Raw genomic sequence first — 20,087 nt, 5'->3', positions numbered from 1 at the left:
TGGGACCTGAGTTCAATTCCAGCCTTGAACGCTTCATCTCTAGTAACCCTGGGCAGCTAGGTGGCACAGTTAGAGTGCATGGCCCCAAGTGTGGAAGACGCAGCCTCTTGAGTTAAAATCTGGCCACAAACACTTATTAGACATGTGTCCTGGCCAAGCCACTTAACCGGGGTTTGCCTCAGTTTTCTTATCTATAAAATGGAGAAGGAAATGGCAAACCACTCCAGTATCTCTGCCCAAAAAGAACCAAATAGGGTCACAGTGAGGAGGACCCAACTAAACCCATCAGCAGTAAGCGGTGAGACAAGAAAAAGAGCTTGGGGCTGTCTCCTGCCTTCAAGGCCAGGGCTGTGTCTGTCTCAGCAGAGCTTCCCTCCTCCCTTCCTTTCTCCATCTGTCCTGACCCTGCCCTCCAGGAAGCTGTCCTCAGCAGAGGTCCCTGCCAGAATCCAATCTACGATCCACCTGGGACTCATTTGAAGCTCACACCTCTTTGAGGAAGGTACTAGAGGAGACCATATGGAAATCAAGGGAAAGGATGCTAACTCTGGAGTCAGAGGACCTAGTTGCAAAGCCTACCCGGGTGCTTGCTCTTTGTGTGACCTTGGGTAAGTCACTTAATTTCTTGGGCCTCACTTTCTTCATCTGTAAAACGATGGAGCTGTATTAGGTTCTTCCAGTTCTGAATCTATATTTATTCTCCTGTGCCTTGATCTTGGCAGAGAGATGGAATATCCATTTCAGGAAGAGCTGTGCTCTGGTGGGTGACATCCATGGATGGGCAAGGGGCAGCTGAGAACTCTTCTGTGGGTAGAAAAGGGAAATGAAGTTAGAGGAAGAACAGCCAGGTTTGACTTTAATTGTTTCAAGTCAGGGATTAATTAATTCTCTTCTTTCTAAATAACTCTTACCCTTCTGTCTTAGAATCAATACTAAGTATTGGCGCCAAGGTAGACCAGTAGTAAGGATTGGGCAATGGGGGATGGGGTGTAAGTGACTCACCCAAGGTCACATAGCTAGAACTTTTCTGAGGCCACATTTGAAGTTAGGACCTTCTCTCTCTAGACCTGGCTCTCAATCCACTGAGCTACCTGGCTGCCCCAGTTGGTTCTCTTCTTGCCTTGATTCTTCTTCTTTCCTCATTGTACCTTGTGATTATCTATTTATCCATCCACCCATCCACATATCTCTCTATCCATCCATCCATCCATCCATCCATCCATCCATCCATCCATCCAATTATCTATCCATCCATCTATCCATCTATCCATCTATCTATCTATCTATCTATCTATCTATCTATCCATCCATCTATCTATTCATCCATCTATCTGTCTGTCTACCTATTCATCTATCCATCTATCTATCTATCCATCCATCCCTCCATCTACCTGTCTGTCTATCTATCTATCAGTCTGTCTACCTATTTGTTCATCCATCCATCTACCTATCCATCCATCCATCTGTCTGTCTACCTATTCATCTATCCATCTATCTATCCATCCATCCCTCCATCTACCTGTCTGTCTGTCTATCTATCTATCTATCAGTCTGTCTACCTATTTGTCCATCCATCCATCCACCTATCCATCCATCCATCCATCTATCTATCTATCTATCTATCTGTCTACCTATTCATCTATCCATCTATCCATCCATCCCTCCATCTACCTGTCCATCTATCTATCTATCTATCTATCTATCTATCTATCTATCTATCTATCTATCTATTCATCCATCTATCTGTCTACCTATCCATCCATCCATCTATCTATCTATCTATCTATCTATCTATCTATCTATCTATCTATCTATCCATTCTTCTATCTATCTATTCATCCATCTATCAGTCTGTCTACCTATTCATCTATCCATCTATCCATCATCTATCCATTTATCTATCTATCTATCTATCTATCTATCTATCTATCTATCTATCTGTCTGTCTGTCCATCTATCCATTTCTTATGTATATTGTGTATATAATGTAGTAAATAGATTTAGCAAGCATGTTAGACATGGAATTAAGAAGACCCAGGTTCAAATCTCCCCTGATCCTTAGCTATATGACCAGGGCAACTCATTCAATCTATGAATTTCAGTTTCTTTATCTATAAAATGAGAATAATAACATTAAAATAAAAAACACCAAGGATGTTCTGGGACTGTGCATGGTCACAAGTTAGTATGGGAAGTGGGATCTGAATTCAGGTTCTCCAACTCCAAAGTAAATTTTCTTCCCACTGTCTCCTATAATACTTTCCTTGCTGGGGTTTGGGACTCAAATGAAATGGTGTATGTTAAGCTTTATAAGTTTGGTCCTATTATATAAATGCTAATTATTATTATTATCCTATAAAATAGTAGGATCTCAGAGCTAGAAGGGGCATGAGAGATGATCTACTGCCACTTATGTCTAAGTAGTCATCCCCTCTACAATATGTCCACAACAAGTGGTCACCCAGCTTCTACTTGAATAGCTTCAGTGATGGGAAACTCACTACCTCACAAGACAATCCATTCATTCTCCTCTTGGAATGGGATATTATAAAGGACCATATCCTATTAAGGGAGGTAGTCAAATGGCTCTGTGGATAGAGCATTGACTGTGGAGTCAGGAAGACCTGAGTTCTCAGCTGGCCCCAGACACTTACTAGCTGGGTGACCCTGGGCAAATTACTTAACCCTGTTTACCTCGGTTTCTTCATCTGTAAAATGAGTTGGGAGAAGGAAATGGCAAACCACTCCAGTATCTCTGCCAAGAAAACCCCAAACTAATTCCTGAAGAGTTGGATATAACTGACATGACTGAACTATCACCACATATCGTGTTATATATTATGATATCAGTTACTCTATTATAATCAATATTATGTCCTGAAACATATTATATAAATAAATCAATACTAGGATTTACCCTTTATATGCAGCCTAAATCTGTCTCTCTGTGTCTCTCTTTACCCCGGCCACCTTGATCCTTGTTCTGCCTCCTGAGGTTAAGCAGAATAAATATTATTCCTCCTTCCCATGACAGCCCTTCAAATCCTTGAAAGCAATTCTCATGGCCCATCTCCATCTTCTCTCTTCCAAGAGAGACATCCTTAGATCTTGAACCAAAGGCTGTACGGCTTATTTTCCAGGCCCGTCCCATCCGGGTCTCCTCCTTTCAACTCTCAGTGGATTCATCAGTGATTTTCCTAAAATATGGTACCTAGAACTGAACACCATAATCCAGGAATGGTCTGCACAGGGCAGAGGATCTTGGGACCGATGATCACCTCCCTAACTTTGGCTAAGATGTCTCTCCTGAGGCTTCAATAAGGATTGGCCAGCTGGTGAGGGGTTTGCGATATCAGAATAACTCAGTAAAGTACTAAGAAGGCCTGCAGGGAGGGCAGTGAGGTGGCTCTGTGGATTGAGAGCCAGGCCTAGGAGAAGGGAGGTCAGGCCTGGGTTCAAATATGACCTCAGGCATTTCTTAGCTGTGTGACCCTGGGCAAGTCACTTGACCCCCCATTGTCTAGTCCTTGCAGCTCTTCTGTCTTGGAACCAATTCTAAGATTCTAAGATGGAAGATAAGGGTGTTTTTTTTTAAACCCTTACCTTCCATCTTGGAATCAATACTGTGTTCTGAGGGAGAAGAGCAGGAAGGGCTAGGCAATGGGGGTCAAGCGACTTGTCCAGGGTCACACAGCTGGGAAGTGTCTGAGGCCAGATTTGAACCTAGGTCCTCCCCTCTCTAGGCCTGGCTCTCAATCCACTGAGCTACCCAACGGCCCTCTTGTTTTTTTGTTTTTTTAAAGAAAGCATGGAAAGCCTGTGATCTGCCTCTGTGGAGGAAATAGTCTTTTTAGTGAAATCCACGATGCTTAAAGAACATGGGGCTGCTTAGCCTTCTGGACTACCACTCATACAGTTGACTCATGTTGAGTTCTTTGCTGCCTCAAGGGTCCTGCCTCAGTTTCCCCTTTAAAATCAACACTACAAGATGAAAATTCAATGTGAGCCAGCTGGTGGTGTGCCAGCCAACCCCTTCCCCCAAAACAACAACAATCCAAAAACCAGTTTGACCTTAGGTTCAGTGAGAAAGGCAGAATGCCCAGGAAGCCAGAGGTGAGAATCCCACCATCCTTTGCGCTGGCCAGGCCCCTGAATGGAGTGTCATGTTCAGATCTGAGTGCCAAATCTGAAGAAGGGCATTGACAAGGGGAAAAAATGTTTTCCATTCTTTTCAAATCGACTGTTCCTTTGTCCTCTTCTGTGCCTTTCTTTGCACAAATGGTTCTCTAAGCCTAGAACATGCAAGAACCATAGTGTGTCACAGTGTTTCCACAGCTCCAGAGTAATGGGTTCAAATTTGGCCTCTGCCATGGGCCTCAGTTTCCTCATTGGTTAAACAACGGCCGCTCCCAGCTCAAAATCCATGATCCCATAATTTCTCCTCACCTTCTCTTGCAGAATCCTTACATTTTTCCAGAATTATTTTTTTCTTTGCAGAATCTTTAGCTTCCTTCCAAACCCAGCTCAAGTGCCGTCTCCTTCACCGAAGTCTTTCCTGATGGATTCCCCCTTGATTTCTTTTTGTTTCTTGCAATCATTTGGCACCAATCCATTTTTTGTTTCCTTCCCAAGCTTCATGTTTGATCTCCCTGTCCTACCCTAGCAGAAGGATGGCTACTAAGACAGAGGCTGTTTTTATTTGTCTCTGTACCCCCAGCAGCTAGCCCAGTGCCTGGCACACAGTAGGTCTCTTCATAGTTGTTTGTTGACTTGGATTATGCCAGGCTGGTGAAGGCTCTGGAGATTGATCACCCCCTGTGCAAAGATGGGCTGAAAGAACTGTGAGTGTTTAGCCAGGAGAATAAAAGACTTGCGAGCTGTCTTCTAGGCCTTGAAGGCTGTCAGGTGGAAGAGGGATTAGGCTGCTTCTGTTTGGCCCCAGAGGAGAGAATTAGGAACAAGGAGGGGCAAGTTGCAGAGAGGAGAATTTAGGCTTGCTATCAGGGAAAAGCCCTTCCTAATGATTAGAGCCATCTGGACGTGGAATGAGTTGCCTTGGGAGGTAGTGAGCTCCCCCTCAGTGGGAAGTCGGAGGCCGGATTGCCCAAGAGTAGGGGATGGAGCTGAGGAGGATTTGGGGTCCAAGGTGGGTGGGGCCGGAGGGCCAGCTGTGCTATTCTGTGATGCTGGGATTCTGTGTGGAGGAGGATGTTTGCCCCTTCTCTCTGTGCATTAGGTAATAAGCCTGAGAAGGGGGAAGGAGGGCCTAGCTTCTCCTTCTTCACTAGCCCTGAGACTGGATATTACGTGTTCCAACTTGGGGAGGTCTCTCTGAGCCCAGGACATGGGTTCAAATCCCAATTCTACCACTTAGGACCTCTGTGACCTTGGGCAGCTAGGTGGTGCAGTGGATTGTGTGCTGGGCCTGGAGTCAGAAAGACTCATCTTCCTGGGTTCAAATCTAGCCTCAAATACTTTCTAGCCATGTGAGCCTGGGCAGATCACTAAACCCTGCTTGCTTCAGTTTCTTCATCTGCAAAATGAGCTGGGTAGCTCAGTGGATTGAGAGCCAGGCCTAGAGATGGGAGGTCCTGGGTTCAAATCTTGGAACCTTGGAATCAAGTTGCAGTATTTATTCTAAGATGAAGGTAAGGGTTTAAGAAGAAAAATACAGGGGGCAGCTGGGGTCTCAGTGGATTGAGAGCCAGGCCCTGAGATAGGTCCTGGGTTCAAATCTGGACTCAGACACTTCCCAGCTATGTGACCCTGGGCAAGTCACTTTACCCCCATTGCCTAGCCCTTACCTCTTCTGTCTTGGAACCAATACACAGCATTGATTCTAAGGCCGAAGGTGAGGGTTTAAAAAAATGAGCTGGAGAAGGAAATGGTAAATCATTCTAGTATCTTTGTCAAGAAATCTCCAAATGGGATCATGAAGAGTAGGACATAACTGAAAATGGCTGAACAACAACAACAATGACCTTGGATAATTAATTTCCCCACTCTGAATCTCTGCAAAATAAGGAAGCTGGACTGATGAGCTACAAAGGAACAATCGGTTGATGGTGGGAAAAGTGGCAGGAGTCATATATGCCCGCTTCCATCGCTCATGGTAGGGGTGGAAATCCAGCTTCCGTAGCTTGGCACTCAAGGGCCTCCCCCAACTAGTTCTAAACTCCCCACCTTCTTCCCCATCCTCAACAAAGGTCATCCATCCCACCCTGCCCTTTTCCTGCCTGCATTCTAGCCTTCCTTACTGTTCTTCCCCTTACAATTTCCTCCCTCCTTTCTTTTACCTAGACAGAGCCTCCCTCCTTTAAAGCCTACCTCCTCCTGAAGCATTTCCCCCTTCTAACGCATAAGATATTTAATCAACCATCGCAAGGTAAATTATGGTATAGAAATTAATAATATTCCTATGTATTTCTACGTACTCTCTCTTAGATGACCACACCAGCTGATCAGTGGGGATTAGAACATGCATCATCAGGGAACATGTGTGAACACACCTAGAACCTATATATAGGGACACGCTTAATCAGAGCACATCTTTGTCCGACATGGGCCACGTCTCTGTCCTATAGAGCTCAGCCAACATCCTGTTGTGATGGCAGCAGAAGCCTTGCCTTTCCTGACTTCCTGTGGCCAAGGGTTTTTTTTTTTTAATTATGTTTTTATTTTCAGTTTCTAGATTCTCTCCATCCTTCCAGCCCACCCCCACCCACTGGTCCTCCACGTTTGGACCCCATCCGAGCCTGTGCCCTGCCCCTTCTCGCCCCCCACCTCTCTGTCCCCTCCGCTCAGTTCTGGACACAGGAAGTCAGGAAAGAAGTTCTCACTGGCTCCAGGCTCCGGACAGCCCAAAGGACTGTCTAGAACTTCACTGCGAGAGTGGTGGGGAGGGAGGTCCTAAGAGAGGCCTCTCCCAGGGTCCTCCTGAGGGGCCCCCATGGTGGGCCTGGGCCTGGGGGAATTGGGTCTCTGTGCCAATGGAGATGTATTTATTGCTTCCAAATTAAGCACCCATGTAATTTACCCATGTAATTGTCTGCTCATTGACACGAAATCCGAATGCAATCCCTTGGGGCTAGGAGAGGGGAAGAGCTCTAGGAGGGAAGGCAGAGGAAAGAGGAGGCTCACTCCCTGCCCTCAGAGAGTCCCTAGTCTGAGGGAAGAAGCCCCCAGATTTCGGGGCAGGGGGTGGGGGAGGCACAGTTCCTCTCCCCTCCTGAGCTTTCCTGCCACCCCATCTCTGGATCTGGTCCCGCTCGCCTTCCATCTCTGCCTGAAGCCATGGTCCCTGCTCTCAGTAGCCTTCCGCCCTCCCTTGTCCCCTACCCCCCCTTCTGTGGGGCCCCCAAACATCTCCTTCATGGTGGGGCAACTCCTGGATCCAGGCATCCTCACCTTGGATGAGGATGGCAGCCCTGCAAGGGGGAAGACAGCTGGGTTCAGAATGTGATGGGCAATTGACTGCTCTTCCCTGGCCTCAGTTGTCTCTATTGTAAAACGATTATAATTATAATTAATAACAGTACAGCAGCAGCAGCGGCGGTAGAAATAGTAACAGTAGTAGCAGAAGCAACTAATACTAAGTGCCAGCTGCTATGCTAAGTGCTTTTCGGGGGGTTATTTGTTGTTTAAACCCTTACTTTCCACCTTAGACTCAATACTAGAGCTGCAAGGGCTAGGCAATGGGGTCACACATTTAGGAAGTATCTGAGGGCAGATTTGAACCCAGGACCTCCTGATTCCAGGTCTGGCACTTGACGCAGAGCCACCTAACTGTCTCAGTATCATTAAAAACAACAACAACAAACCCTTACCTTCTGCCTTGGAACCAGTACTGTGTATTGGTTCCAAGGCAGAAGAACAGGAAGGGCTAGGCAATGGGGGTCAAGTGACTTGACCAGGGTCACACAGCTGGGAAGGGTCTGAGGCCAGATTTGAATCCAGGTTTTTCCAACTCCAGGTCTGGAGCTCTCTCCATTGTATTAGATATCCCTCTAAGCATTTGACAATTCTTGTTCAGTCATTTTTCAGACTCTGTGATCTGATTTTGGATTTTCTTGGCACAGATACTGGAGCGGTCTGCCATTTTCCTTTTCCAGTTCATTTTGCAGATGGGGAAACTGAGGCAAGCAGGGTTAAGGGATTTGTATTGCAAACTGAACTGTCTCGGAGGACCTTTCTCCTCAGACCCCTGTCCCTTGCCCTCTCACCTTTGATCTGGCTGACATCTTTCTCTCTTCCCCTTCGGCCTCTGATGAAGAGGGCTCACAGTCTCCCTCCCCTCCCCTCCTTCCATAGCTCACCTCTCATCTTCAGTCTTTTCAGTCTCTCTTCAGCCCCTCCCCCCCAGCTGTCCTTCCTTCTCTCTCTTCCCTTTTACAGCCAAACACCCAGAAAGAGTTGCCTCCACCCACTTCCTCCACTTATCACCTGCTCGCTCCTCCACCCCCAGCAGTCTTTTCATGGCACACTCTGCTGAAAATGCTCTCCAAGGTCACCAATGACATCTTGGGTTTTAAAAAAACCCTTCCCTTCCATCTTAGAGTCCATACTGTGTATTGGCTCCAAGGCAGCAGAGTGGTAAGGGCTAGGCAATGGGGGTCAAGTGACTTGCCCAGGGTCACACAGCTGGGAAGTGGCTGAGGCCAGATTTGAACCCAGGACCTCCCATCTCTAGGCCTGGCTCTCCATCCACTGAGCCACCCAGCTTCCCCTGTCATAGTATTTTAATCACTCACCCCTGTTCTCTCCCCTTCCAAGCCATCCTTCACAGGCTGCTGGAATAAGCTTCCTTGAGTACCCATGTTCACAGACCCTTTTCTGCTCAAGCCTGCTCCTTGTCCCTCTGGAGGGCCAATGCCTTTCTTGTTTCTTCTCATGTCACCCCCTACCATGCACTCTACACACCAAGCCATTGGGATTATTCTTTCCTAGCATATGGAAGGTACTTGCTGATTCATTTCCCACCTCCTTACTTTTGCTTTTCCTTAGGCTTGAGATGCTGTCTCCCTTTCGCCTCAGAGTATTCAGCAGATCAGGTGCACCCTCCCTTGGAGGCTGAGGGTCTCCTTCTGACCCCTGGGGCAGGGAAATGGCTGAGATGGCCTCCCAGCCTGTGAGCATAGTCCTAGGTCTCTTGCTTAAGGCCTCCTCTTTTCTTGGAGGTGAGGGACATGGAGGAGAGGCCCAGGAGTGGGTATTAGCCACTCAAAGCTTGAGTCCTCTCTGCCTCTAGCTAGGGCTTCTATGGTGGAAAGGAGATCTTGCCAGGGACAAGCTTAGGAAGAAACTGCTTAGGAAGTCCTGCCAGAGCTCTAACCATCCATGGTCAGAAGGCAGCATGAGGAATCTGGTGTCCTGCTTGGGTTCTACACCCAGTTCTGCTACTTGGCTCACTGTATGACCTCGACCCTTTTCTTGCAGAGTTCTCACTTTCCTCCTCTCTAAAATGAGAGTGCTGAGCCTAGAACCACGAAACCAGAAGTTAGCCTCTCCCTGAACATATGACCTTGGGTAAGTCATTTAACTTTAGTTTGCCTCAGCTATAAAAGGAGCTGATAATAGTAACACCTATCCCCCAGAGATGTTGTGAGGATCAAATGAGATAGTATTTGTAAGTGCTTAGCACAGTACACAGTAGGTGTTCTATAAATGCTATTATTAGATTGGATGAATCCTTCCAGCTCTAACATTCTAATTTTATATTCTAGCATTCTATGACCTAAGCCTCCTGTGGCTCTGATATTCTGGGTTCTAAAGTTCCTCCTCAGGCTGACAGCCTGTGTTCTAAGCTTACTCTTAGCTCTGATATCCTGTGTTCTAAGCACACACTCCCAGCTCTGACATTCTGGGTTCTAAGCTCCTCATTCCAGGTCTGACATCCTGGGTTCTAAGCTCTCCACTCCAGGTCTGACATTCTGTGTTCTAAGATCCTACCTAGCTCTGACATCCTGGGTTCTAAGCTCCCCACTCCAGGTCTGACATTCTGTGTTCTAAGATCCTACCTAGCTCTGACATCCTGGGTTCTAAGCTCCCCACTCCAGATCTGACATCCTGAGTTCTAAGCTCCCCACTCCAGGTCTGACATTCTGTGTTCTAAGATTCGACCTAGCTCTGACATCCTGGGTTCTAAGCTCCCCACTCCAGGTCTGACATCCTGGGTTCTAAGCTCCCCACTCCAGGTCTGACATTCTGTGTTCTAAGATTCGACCTAGCTCTGACATCCTGGGTTCTAAGCTCCCCACTCCAGGTCTGACATCCTGGGTTCTAAGCTCCCCACTCCAGATCTGACATCCTGGGTTCTAAGCTCCCCACTCCAGATCTGACATCCTAGGTTCTAAGCTCCCCACTCCAGGTCTGACATTCTGTGTTCTAAGATCCTATGCAGGTCTGACATCCTGGGTTCTAAGCTCCCCACTCCAGATCTGACATCCTGGGTTCTAAGCTCCCCACTCCAGATCTGACATCCTAGGTTCTAAGCTCCCCACTCCAGGTCTGACATTCTGTGTTCTAAGATTCGACCTAGCTCTGACATCCTGGGTTCTAAGCTCCCCACTCCAGATCTGACATCCTGGGTTCTAAGCTCCCCACTGCAGCTCTGACATCCTGGGTTCTAAGCTCCCCACTCCAGGTCTGACATCCTGGGTTCTAAGCTCCCCACTCCAGATCTGACATCCTGGGTTCTAAGCTCCCCACTCCAGATCTGACATCCTGGGTTCTAAGCTCCCCACTCCAGGTCTGACATTCTGTGTTCTAAGATCCTATGCAGGTCTGACATCCTGGGTTCTAAGCTCCCCACTCCAGATCTGACATCCTGGGTTCTAAGCTCCCCACTGCAGCTCTGACATCCTGGGTTCTAAGCTCCCCACTCCAGGTCTGACATCCTGGGTTCTAAGCTCCCCACTCCAGATCTGACATCCTAGGTTCTAAGCTCCCCACTCCAGGTCTGACATTCTGTGTTCTAAGATCCTATGCAGGTCTGACATCCTGGGTTCTAAGCTCCCCACTCCAGATCTGACATCCTGGGTTCTAAGCTCCCCACTGCAGCTCTGACATCCTGGGTTCTAAGCTCCCCACTCCAGGTCTGACATCCTGGGTTCTAAGCTCCCCACTCCAGGTCTGACATTCTGTGTTCTAAGATTCGACCTAGCTCTGACATCCTGGGTTCTAAGCTCCCCACTCCAGGTCTGACATCCTGGGTTCTAAGCTCCCCACTCCAGATCTGACATCCTGGGTTCTAAGCTCCCCACTCCAGATCTGACATCCTGGGTTCTAAGCTCCCCACTCCAGATCTGACATCCTGGGTTCTAAGCTCCCCACTGCAGCTCTGACATCCTGGGTTCTAAGCTCCCCACTCCAGGTCTGACATCCTGGGTTCTAAGCTCCCCACTCCAGATCTGACATCCTGGGTTCTAAGCTCCCCACTCCAGGTCTGACATTCTGTGTTCTAAGATCCTACCTAGCTCTGACATCCTGGGTTCTAAGCTCCCCACTCCAGGTCTGACATCCTGGGTTCTAAGCTCCCCACTCCAGGTCTGACATCCTGGGTTCTAAGCTCCCCACTCCAGGTCTGACATCCTAGGTTCTAAGCTCCCCACTCCAGGTCTGACATTCTGTGTTCTAAGATCCTATGCAGGTCTGACATCCTGGGTTCTAAGCTCCCCACTCCAGATCTGACATCCTGGGTTCTAAGCTCCCCACTGCAGCTCTGACATCCTGGGTTCTAAGCTCCCACCTAGCTCTGACACTCTGTGGTCTGAGGCCTCTCCCTCTTCTGACTGTTATATCAAAATGTGATCATATGACGTAACAGAAAGTCTCTCCTGCCCTGGCAGTGAGAGGACCCAGAGCAGGACTAGACTTAGAGGCCCTGGCGGCCCACGGGGCTGGACGACTGGCCCAAGTTCCTGGGGATGCGAAGAGAAGGAGCTGGGATTGGAACCTGCGCCCTCTGCGTCATGCCAGCTCTTTCCACGGTACCACGCTGAGTGCCCGTCCCAATGTTCTCCTGGCGAAGGCCCTGTCGGCTCTGCCCGTGGTGTCGGAGCTTAGCTCTTGCTTAGCTGGCAGTCGGCAGTGGGAAGTCCTTCCTGGACTCTAGCCTGTGTCCCCGGTGGTGCCTGTCCTGTGAAAGCACCAAGTATGTGAGAGCCCCATTATCTAAGACAGATGACTCCCCGCCTCCTCCCCCTTGGAGACCCTGGGAGCGTGAAATGGGTTGTGCCCGCTGGAGGGTGGCAGCTCCCCGCCTAACAGCCCATCCTCTCCGGCTATTGGCTCCCCGAGTGCCCATTCGGGAGGCCAGGGAGGGGAGCGGTGCACCCGAGCAGGACGTGGCCCTCAGTCCTCAGCTTCCATGGCAGCTTTGACCTGGATGCCCAGGCCCCTTCCCGCCTTGCCCTGTCTTGCCTAGATTGCCCTGCCAGAGCCCCGAGGGGCAGGATGGTTCAAGGGTTAGTGCCGGATGGAGCTGGGTCTGGACAAAGGGAACAAACAAGGAAGTCTCTCGGTGGGGTCCCCACCTAGACCTCGATCCCATTGGCCCAGAGGGAGGGGCACTCTCCCCTTTGACCCCGCCCCCGGGCTGGGCCCAGAGTGGCGCCATGGCCCCGGTGCCCCCACGTACGGAGGGCATGGCCGAGGGACTGCGGGATCAGGCCGGGGCGTCCCGCGGGTGGGCTGTTGGGGCTGGGGGATGGAAAGACCGCGCTCTTCTTCCCCAAACACTCCCACTGCCCAGCTGCCTTTGAAATTCAAATTCTCCCCTTGCTCCCTGGCCCAGTCGGCCAGCCTCGGATCCCCAGCTGCTCCAGCCGGAATCACCACGTTTCATCCTGTCTAATTACCGCAGGCTGCCCAGATCGGAAATTAAAATTCATTCCAGGGGCGACCTTTGGAAACCAGCTCCGGGAGCGGGGGCTTCCCGGGTGTGCCGGCTGCGGGATGAGCTCCTGGGGGCGGGGGCGGGGGCGGGGGCGGCTGCCACCCCCTCCGCTGCCCCAAGCTCGCTCGGAGGCGGCAGGTCCGGCAGGGCCCCTCCTGCGGTAGCCTTCTCCGAGCCCAGGAACCTGGGACGCCGCCCCCGGCCGCTGCCTCCGCCGCGGAGGGGCTAAGGCGTAAGGGGGGGGGGGGGGAGCCCAGGAGGGGGGTGGGACGGGACGAGATTTAGAACTGATTTGGGGAAGAAAAGGGCAGAGACTCTCTTAAGGAGAAGACTCCAAAAGGGTAAGATGGGGCGGGGGAGAGAGGGAAGGGGCCGGGGGGAGGAGCCTAGAAAGTAGGCGCCCCGAGCTGCGGACCCCGCCACAAACGCTGGCCAGAACCGGGGCATCCGACACTGAGAACAAACAACACGCCAAGCACACCCACACTCCACACCCCCACACTGACGCACACACCCACACTCTCTTACCGGTGAGTTCAGCGTTCACCGCCCCCACAGCACAATTGGGGAGCAGCCTCCTTCCTTCCATCAGCGCAGGGCGGCCCCCCAGATCCTAGACCCTCAGGGTCCCCCCAGGAAGGTTTGGGGCGCTCCCCATTCCTCTCCCCTGCCTTATCTTTACCAGGGTAGCTCATCTCTAGGGCCGAGCTGGGGCGTTCTGTTCCCACACCCAGCCTAGGCACCAAAGGGCAGGGCCAGAGAAGAGCCTGCCACCCTTGGAACTCTCGTTTGCCCCCAGTCACATGACCTTGGGGTGTGTGATGGGGGCTGATGTTTCCCGTTCCCAGGTCTGAAGAGGGAAGAGGAAGTCCAAGTCCCATTCAGGAAAGAGCTGGAAAGGCCATTCTTTCACCTCCCCCCCAAATACTGCCCCCCTTGTTCCCTGAACTCCCCTATCTCCCCCCAAACCTCCTGGGCCGTCAGCATTCTGTCCCGGCCCCCACATCTTCACTGTCACTCGAATACTTTGTGTGGCCCTCCAACCTCCCCTCTGGCACCCCACCTGAACCCTAAACTGAACCCCAGCCCTCTCCAGTCCCAACTCTGCTTTACAACCTCAGAAAAATGGCCAGCGGGTCATTGGGAAGGGGATTGGGCCCGGGAGGGGGGAGGGGGCAGGAAGCAGGTGTCTAGGGGAAGATTATCCGTAATCTGGGAAATAAATTGTTTTCTGTCGCTTCAGTGCAGACCCAGCCCCTAGGGGGAGAGGGGGTGGTGGAGGAAGAGAGGCTGCTGGGGGAGAGGATTGGGAAAGGGAGGATCTGGGGGATGGGATTGGGGAGGGGAAATGGGGCACTGGGAGGTCTCCTCACCCAGGTGGAAGCCCAGGGCTCAGAGGGGGAGTTGGGGGACAGCTGGAGATGATCACGGGAGAGAGATTTCCTAAAATCCTTTTTGGAAAAGAGGTCGAGGCATCTCAGAGACTGGAGGGAGTCCCAGTATCTGAGGGGGAGGGGGGGATGGACTTCTCTGAAGTCCTAGAGGAAGTGGGGGGGAAGGATCCTTCCCCCTGGGAGGGGCTCCGCCGTCCGAGCCAGGGGGAGGCTTTCAAGGCCAGCCTTGAGTGGTGAAGGGTCTTGGGGGCTTGGTGTGATGGCGGTCCTAGCAGCCGTTGGTGAAATGGCTATGATGAAGTCCTCTTGGCTGGGCCTGTTCCTGTCCCTCCCTCCTGCCCTGGATGTCTGTCTCCAGCTTCCACAAAAAGAATCCTGGAACCTCAGCTTTAGAATCTGTCAGAGATCATCCAGCCCAGCTAGTTCCTAAGCATAGCTCTCTTGTACAGTATCTCTGAGGAATGAATGAATGAAAAAACATTAATTAAAGTGCTTACTATGAGCCAGATATCACGCTAAGTGATGGAGACACAAAGATTAAGCCATGAGGGGGCAGTTGGGTGGCTCAGTGGATTGAAAGCCAGGCCTAGAGATGGAAAATCCTGGGTTCAAATGTGGCTTCAGACCCTTCCTAGCGGTGTGACCCTGGTCAAGTCACTTAACCCCCATTGCCTAGCCCTTACCTCTCTCTTCTGCCTTGGAACAGTATTGATTCTAGAATGAAAGGTAAGAGGTTAAAAAAAAAGATGAAACAATGAGATAGTTCCTGCTCTCTAAGAGTTTAAGGGCAGAAAGCACATTTAAGAGCAAGGGGCCCAGAGAAAGGAGTTTTGTTCCAGGGAGATGAAGGAGGGAGTGGGTGTGGAGGACAGGCAGATGGCCAGTTTGCTAGAGTGGATGCGTCATGGGACAGGAAGTTGGAGGTGTCTAGGGTTGGATCCTAGGATGGGAGCCCCAGAAACAGGCGAGTTCACTTCCGGGGGCCTGGAGCTGGCTTCAGGAAGAAGTGTAAAGCGGCCCAGGCGTCAGGTCCTGTGTGCAGTGAGTGTGATGAGGAGCTCACTCTCTTTCCAGAGACTCCTCCAAGCCTGGCCCAAGCACAGCTTAGAACTCGCTATTGTATGGCAAGAATCTTCCCTCCCTTGTCACTTGCAACAGGGGCTCCTAGTTCTGGGCTCTGAGGCCAAGCAGAGCAAGGCTAATCCCTTTTCCACATGACAGTCTTTCAAATACTTCTAGACAGCTATCATTTCTTCCTTCCCTGTTCTCTTCCCTTGGCTAAATAGTGCTGGCTTCTTTTGCTCCCATTTTCTCTCTGCCCCCCTCCATACCTGCCTGTTCCCCCTCAGCCCTCCACCTAGAGAATGAAGATCCCCCATTCCAGCTCCAGCCTGGCTGGCCAGATGCCTGCCTGGGGAGGGATCCAGGTGGCGAGGAGCCCAGGGGAGGCAGCCTCCCTGCCCGCTAAGCCCCAGTTCCCCCGAGGGATTCCCCTCCGGCCCAGTGCTGGCCGCTCAGCAGGAAGGTAGGACTCCTGGGTCCTGCTCTCTCCAGCTGCTTCCCTCCCCACCCCACCCCACCCCGCAAAGGCAGAGGAGAGAGACTGCCTTTCTTTGGAGAAAGGGAGGGCCACAAGGATGTGTCTGAGCCTCCGTGTTCCCAAGTTTGTTTGTGGGTCTGTGTGTGTGTGTGTTTCACGCAAACAGTGAAGGAAGAGCAGCAGTACAGTGAGAGAGAGAAGGCAGCTGAAGATGAGCCAGAAACAGAGAAATGGATCCAAATTCAATTTCTCTGCACGGAGACACACAAACGCACAGATACAGACACAGGGGCACACTGCTCCACATGCACACACAGATAGAGAGAGAGATATACACCCACCAAGATTTCTAGGCCCGGATCTTCCATCCAAGCTCCAGGGTCTCCCCAGGGTCATCATGGTCAGCCCCCTGCCTCTCCTCAGCCCTGGCTGGGATGGGGGCAGGCATCTCGTCTTTTGTTTTTTATTAACTTTTATTTTTTATTCAGTTACACGTCGAAACAATCTTTGACAATTGTTTTCTGACATTTCGTGATTCAGATTCTCTCTCATCCTCCCTCCCTCCTTCCCCAGGCAGTAACCAGTCTGATATAGGTTAGACTAATGCTTTCATGCAATATGTATTTCCATCTTCTCAATGTCGTGACGGAAGACACATATCACATACACAATAAAAAAACTCATGAAGGAAATAAAGTGGAGGCTGGCGTGCTTTGATCTGCAGTCAGATTCCCACAGCTCCTTTTTTGGCTGCGGAGAACATTTTTTGATCATGGGGGTCTCGGGTTTTGGAGCCCAGAGACATTGCCCCAGATCCTGCAGGATGGCCTCCTCCACCCCCAGCACAGGTTGGCAGGGGAAAGACCTATCCTACCTACTGGAACTTCTCCCCCTGCTCCAGGCATCAAATAGCTAATGCTCAAACAGCTCTGCCTATTGGCCTGCACTCCCTCCCCTGCAAGGAGGAACGGAGGCTAGACTAGGGGAAAGGCATTCCATCTGGCAAGGTCTGCTAGGCACCTTTTCCAGGAAACTCAGTGTCCAGGGAGGGGAGGAAGGGCCTCTCTGGAGGCAGGGGTATGGATGAAATGCCCCTGGGGGGGGGAAGGAAATGGGGACTGCAGAGAACGGGGGCTGGATCAGGCACTGGGCAGGGAGCCTGGCAGAAGATGTGCTTGGCTTTCAAACCCCTCCTGCCAACCCAGGCCCCTGAGGAAGGAAACCTGCCTAGGCCCTAGGCCCAATAAATAATGGGAAAGAAAATGAGAGCACTTTCTAATCTGTTTAAAGGGCAATGAAGCATTGTAGAGACCTCCTCCCACAGGGAAGGAAGCCCAGCCTAGGCCAGGCCAGGGGCTTCAGGGAAGGAGCCTGGGGGAGGGTAAAGGGAAGGAAAGGGTATAGAAAGGAAGCTTCAGTTCCTTTAGCCCCCTGGGGGAAGATTATCTTCTTTTTCTTATTCATTCATTCATTCTCTTTTCCCCTTTCCTCTTTATTTCATCCTCATCTGTCCATCTATCCAACCCACTTGTGCCAGGCAGATGTCTTGTAGGAACTAAGGGCTCTTCCTTTCCCCAACTGGGCATTGCCCAGCCCTACTTTTTGGGTCTAGCTGGTTAGAAACTCTAGGGAAATTGTTCCTAGAGTATCTGGTACGGTGCCCTCTCACCTATGGGGCTGAAGGGGTAGGGCCTATAGAGCCCAGGGGGCCAGAGGGCATTGGGACAAAGGGCAGCGCCCCCCATTTCTGCTCTAGGCCCATGATGCCTGATTTTGATTGGAATGTCCCCCTCCCAATTCTGACTCCCTTTCTCTCCTCTCCTCTCCTCTCCTCTCCTCTCCTCTCCTCTCCTCTCCTCTCCTCTCCTCTCCTCTCCTCTCCTCTCCTCTCCTCTCCCTTTCCCTCCCCCTTGGGCCATTAGAAAAGTCAATTTGGCCTCAATCAGCTAAGTTTGAATATGGAAATGATTTTTAATTACTCCAAGTCATCCTGGGTGGTTTTATCATCCAAATGGCTTTAAGGATTCCCTGGGGAGGAGACTTGAGGAGAAGCTGGGTGGGTTTTGCAGGAGAGCTTCAAAGGCACTCCTGAGGGCTAATGTAAATTCTTTATGCTTTATGTTTGCCTGGAGCCCAGAGATCCTTCCCACCCTTTAGACCTCTAGCTAGCTGCCCCTCTCCCCAAAAGAGAGTCATGGAGTATTCTTCTGCCAGATGCCCCAGGAAGGGCAGCAGAGTTTTTGCAAGCTCTGGAGATAGTATTCTCCTGGGGAGGGGCCTAAGAATAAGGGGGTTGGCCAGGGATTGGAGGAAGGATGGATGGGGCAATAGAGGCCAAAGAGGGAGAATGAGAAAGGAAGAACTATGCTGACTGAGCCAGATCCTTCCACCTGTAGCAGATTTTCTTGGGGGAAATGGGTCAGGATCCAGCTGTGGCACATCTGGAGTATGGTACCTCTCTCTGCCCCAGTTTCTGGCTCTCACCAGTCATTCACTCATTCACTTATTTATTCATTCAACCATTTATTCAGCATTTACTGGGTACAAGGCCTTGGATTCTGCCATTGTGTAGAGGAAGAAACCACAAGCAGTCCTGTCCTCAAGGATCTTACTTTGGTGGGAGATGGAGGAGAAAGGTAGGGAGGAATTTCTCTTGTATTTCTCTGGTCTCTTGCTCTGGTCCCTCATTTGTTCATTCATTCATTCATTCAACACTGTTTAGCAAATCCTTTCTGGGTGCTGAGGTCTTTGTTCAGCCTTGAGGGAGACACCAAGATACACACCACCACCATGGGCACTCTTGGAGCTAAGAGTCTACTAGGGGAGATAGAGGTTGCTCCCAGCCTCCACATATCTCCCAGGCTTTGGATCTCTCCCAGTTTCTGAGTCTTTCTGTCTCAGGAGATCTCTCAGTCTCAGAGTCTCTCTTAATCTCTGTCTCTTTTCCCAGCCTCATATTTATTAATCTTTATGAATATTCATAAAGAGTCAATGGCCTCCCTCTGGGAGCTCCTGGCCCCATTTTTTATTCTAATATGTAAAAATACATTCACACATTTTTGGGGGGAGGGAGAGATTTTTAGTATCCATGTGTGGGGAAGGGCAGATACAGAGATCACTTTCAGACCCATCCCCAGTGGAAATGCTGCATGGGAAGGATGTACTTACACTAGAAGCATCATGGCTCAGGATGGATGACATGGACAAGAGTTGAGCTTGTCCTTCTGCCCCAGCCTTCAAACTGGCCCTTGGCACTTTCAGGGCTTACACACTGTCCTGGGGACAGGTCTTTGGCCAAGATTCTTACTTCCTTGGGTTCCTGGGTTCTATTTTCCCAAGGAATTCCTAAGGGGAGGATCAGGGAGACAAAAATGTTAGCCTTCTGTCAGGGAGGGGGATGGGACCAAGAAGGGGTGGTGATGCTTCTATTCCTCATCCACCTGGAACTGGGAACATGGTCTGACCCCATCATTGGCTGACTCGATGTTCCCACTCTCTGTGACTGAGAGTAGGGGAGCCAAAGGAACTTGGCACCCTGGGAGATACCCTGAGAGGGATAGGATGTCAGAGAGGACCCTCAGATCTAGTCTCACTTTTTTATTTCATGTGGCAGGAAAAAGGCTCAAACCACAGAAGGGACTACCCAGAGAATAGGCAGCACAATTGGGATTTAGTCCTAGGTCCCCTGACTCCCAGGCTAGAATGGAGGTAAGGGCTATTCAGGGGGTCAGTGGATGGGGTGGGAGAAAGGTATAATCTGAGGATTGATGGGTTTACTCTCCTCCCACACAACCTTCTCTAGGGGGACCTTAAAATATCTCATTGACCATCTCTGGGAGGAGGCTCTCATCTGCAAGGCAAGGAGGTAGTGGGGCTGAGAGAGATTCCAGAAAACAGATCCCAAGATCCTCTACAACAAACACCCTTTTGGATTTTGAGGGACTCATTTCCCAGGGCCAGATGAGGGACACAAAGTCCTGTGGGCACCAGCCTGGGCAAGGAACTGGGATCCCTCCTCCCCCTTCAGCCCAGCTTCATAGTTTTTTTTTTTTAAGGTGACGGGAGAGGTTCCTTTTCTATTAAGGTTGGTAATCGCTTTCCATCTCGGAGAACATCTCTTCTCATCTCAGAGAACACATTTCACCCTCAAGGGGCATTCCTTGCAAGGAGAGAGGAGGGAGAGGGGCTCCTGGGAAAGTGGTTGTCTGTTTCCAGGGAGGACCTAGGTCAGAAAGCTTAGGTCTGCTGAGAGATAAGA

General features: G+C 50.6%; 1 long non-coding RNA gene across 1 annotated transcript; it reads right to left on the bottom strand.

Moving 5' to 3' along the window:
- Positions 1-578: 578 nt before the first annotated feature.
- On the bottom strand, positions 579-13,735 carry LOC130453859 (uncharacterized). The gene is made up of 2 exons (XR_008911489.1): positions 13,424-13,735; positions 579-804 (listed from the first exon to the last, which is right to left on the bottom strand). It is a non-coding gene; the product is annotated as an uncharacterized LOC130453859 (long non-coding RNA).
- Between the last annotated feature and the right edge of the window lie 6,352 nt (positions 13,736-20,087).

This window comes from Monodelphis domestica, chromosome 4 (genome assembly GCF_027887165.1).
Source record: "Monodelphis domestica isolate mMonDom1 chromosome 4, mMonDom1.pri, whole genome shotgun sequence".
Lineage (NCBI taxonomy): Eukaryota > Metazoa > Chordata > Mammalia > Didelphimorphia > Didelphidae > Monodelphis > Monodelphis domestica.
The sequence above is the reverse complement of the archived record's forward strand: the minus strand, read 5'-3'. Positions and strand labels throughout refer to the sequence as shown.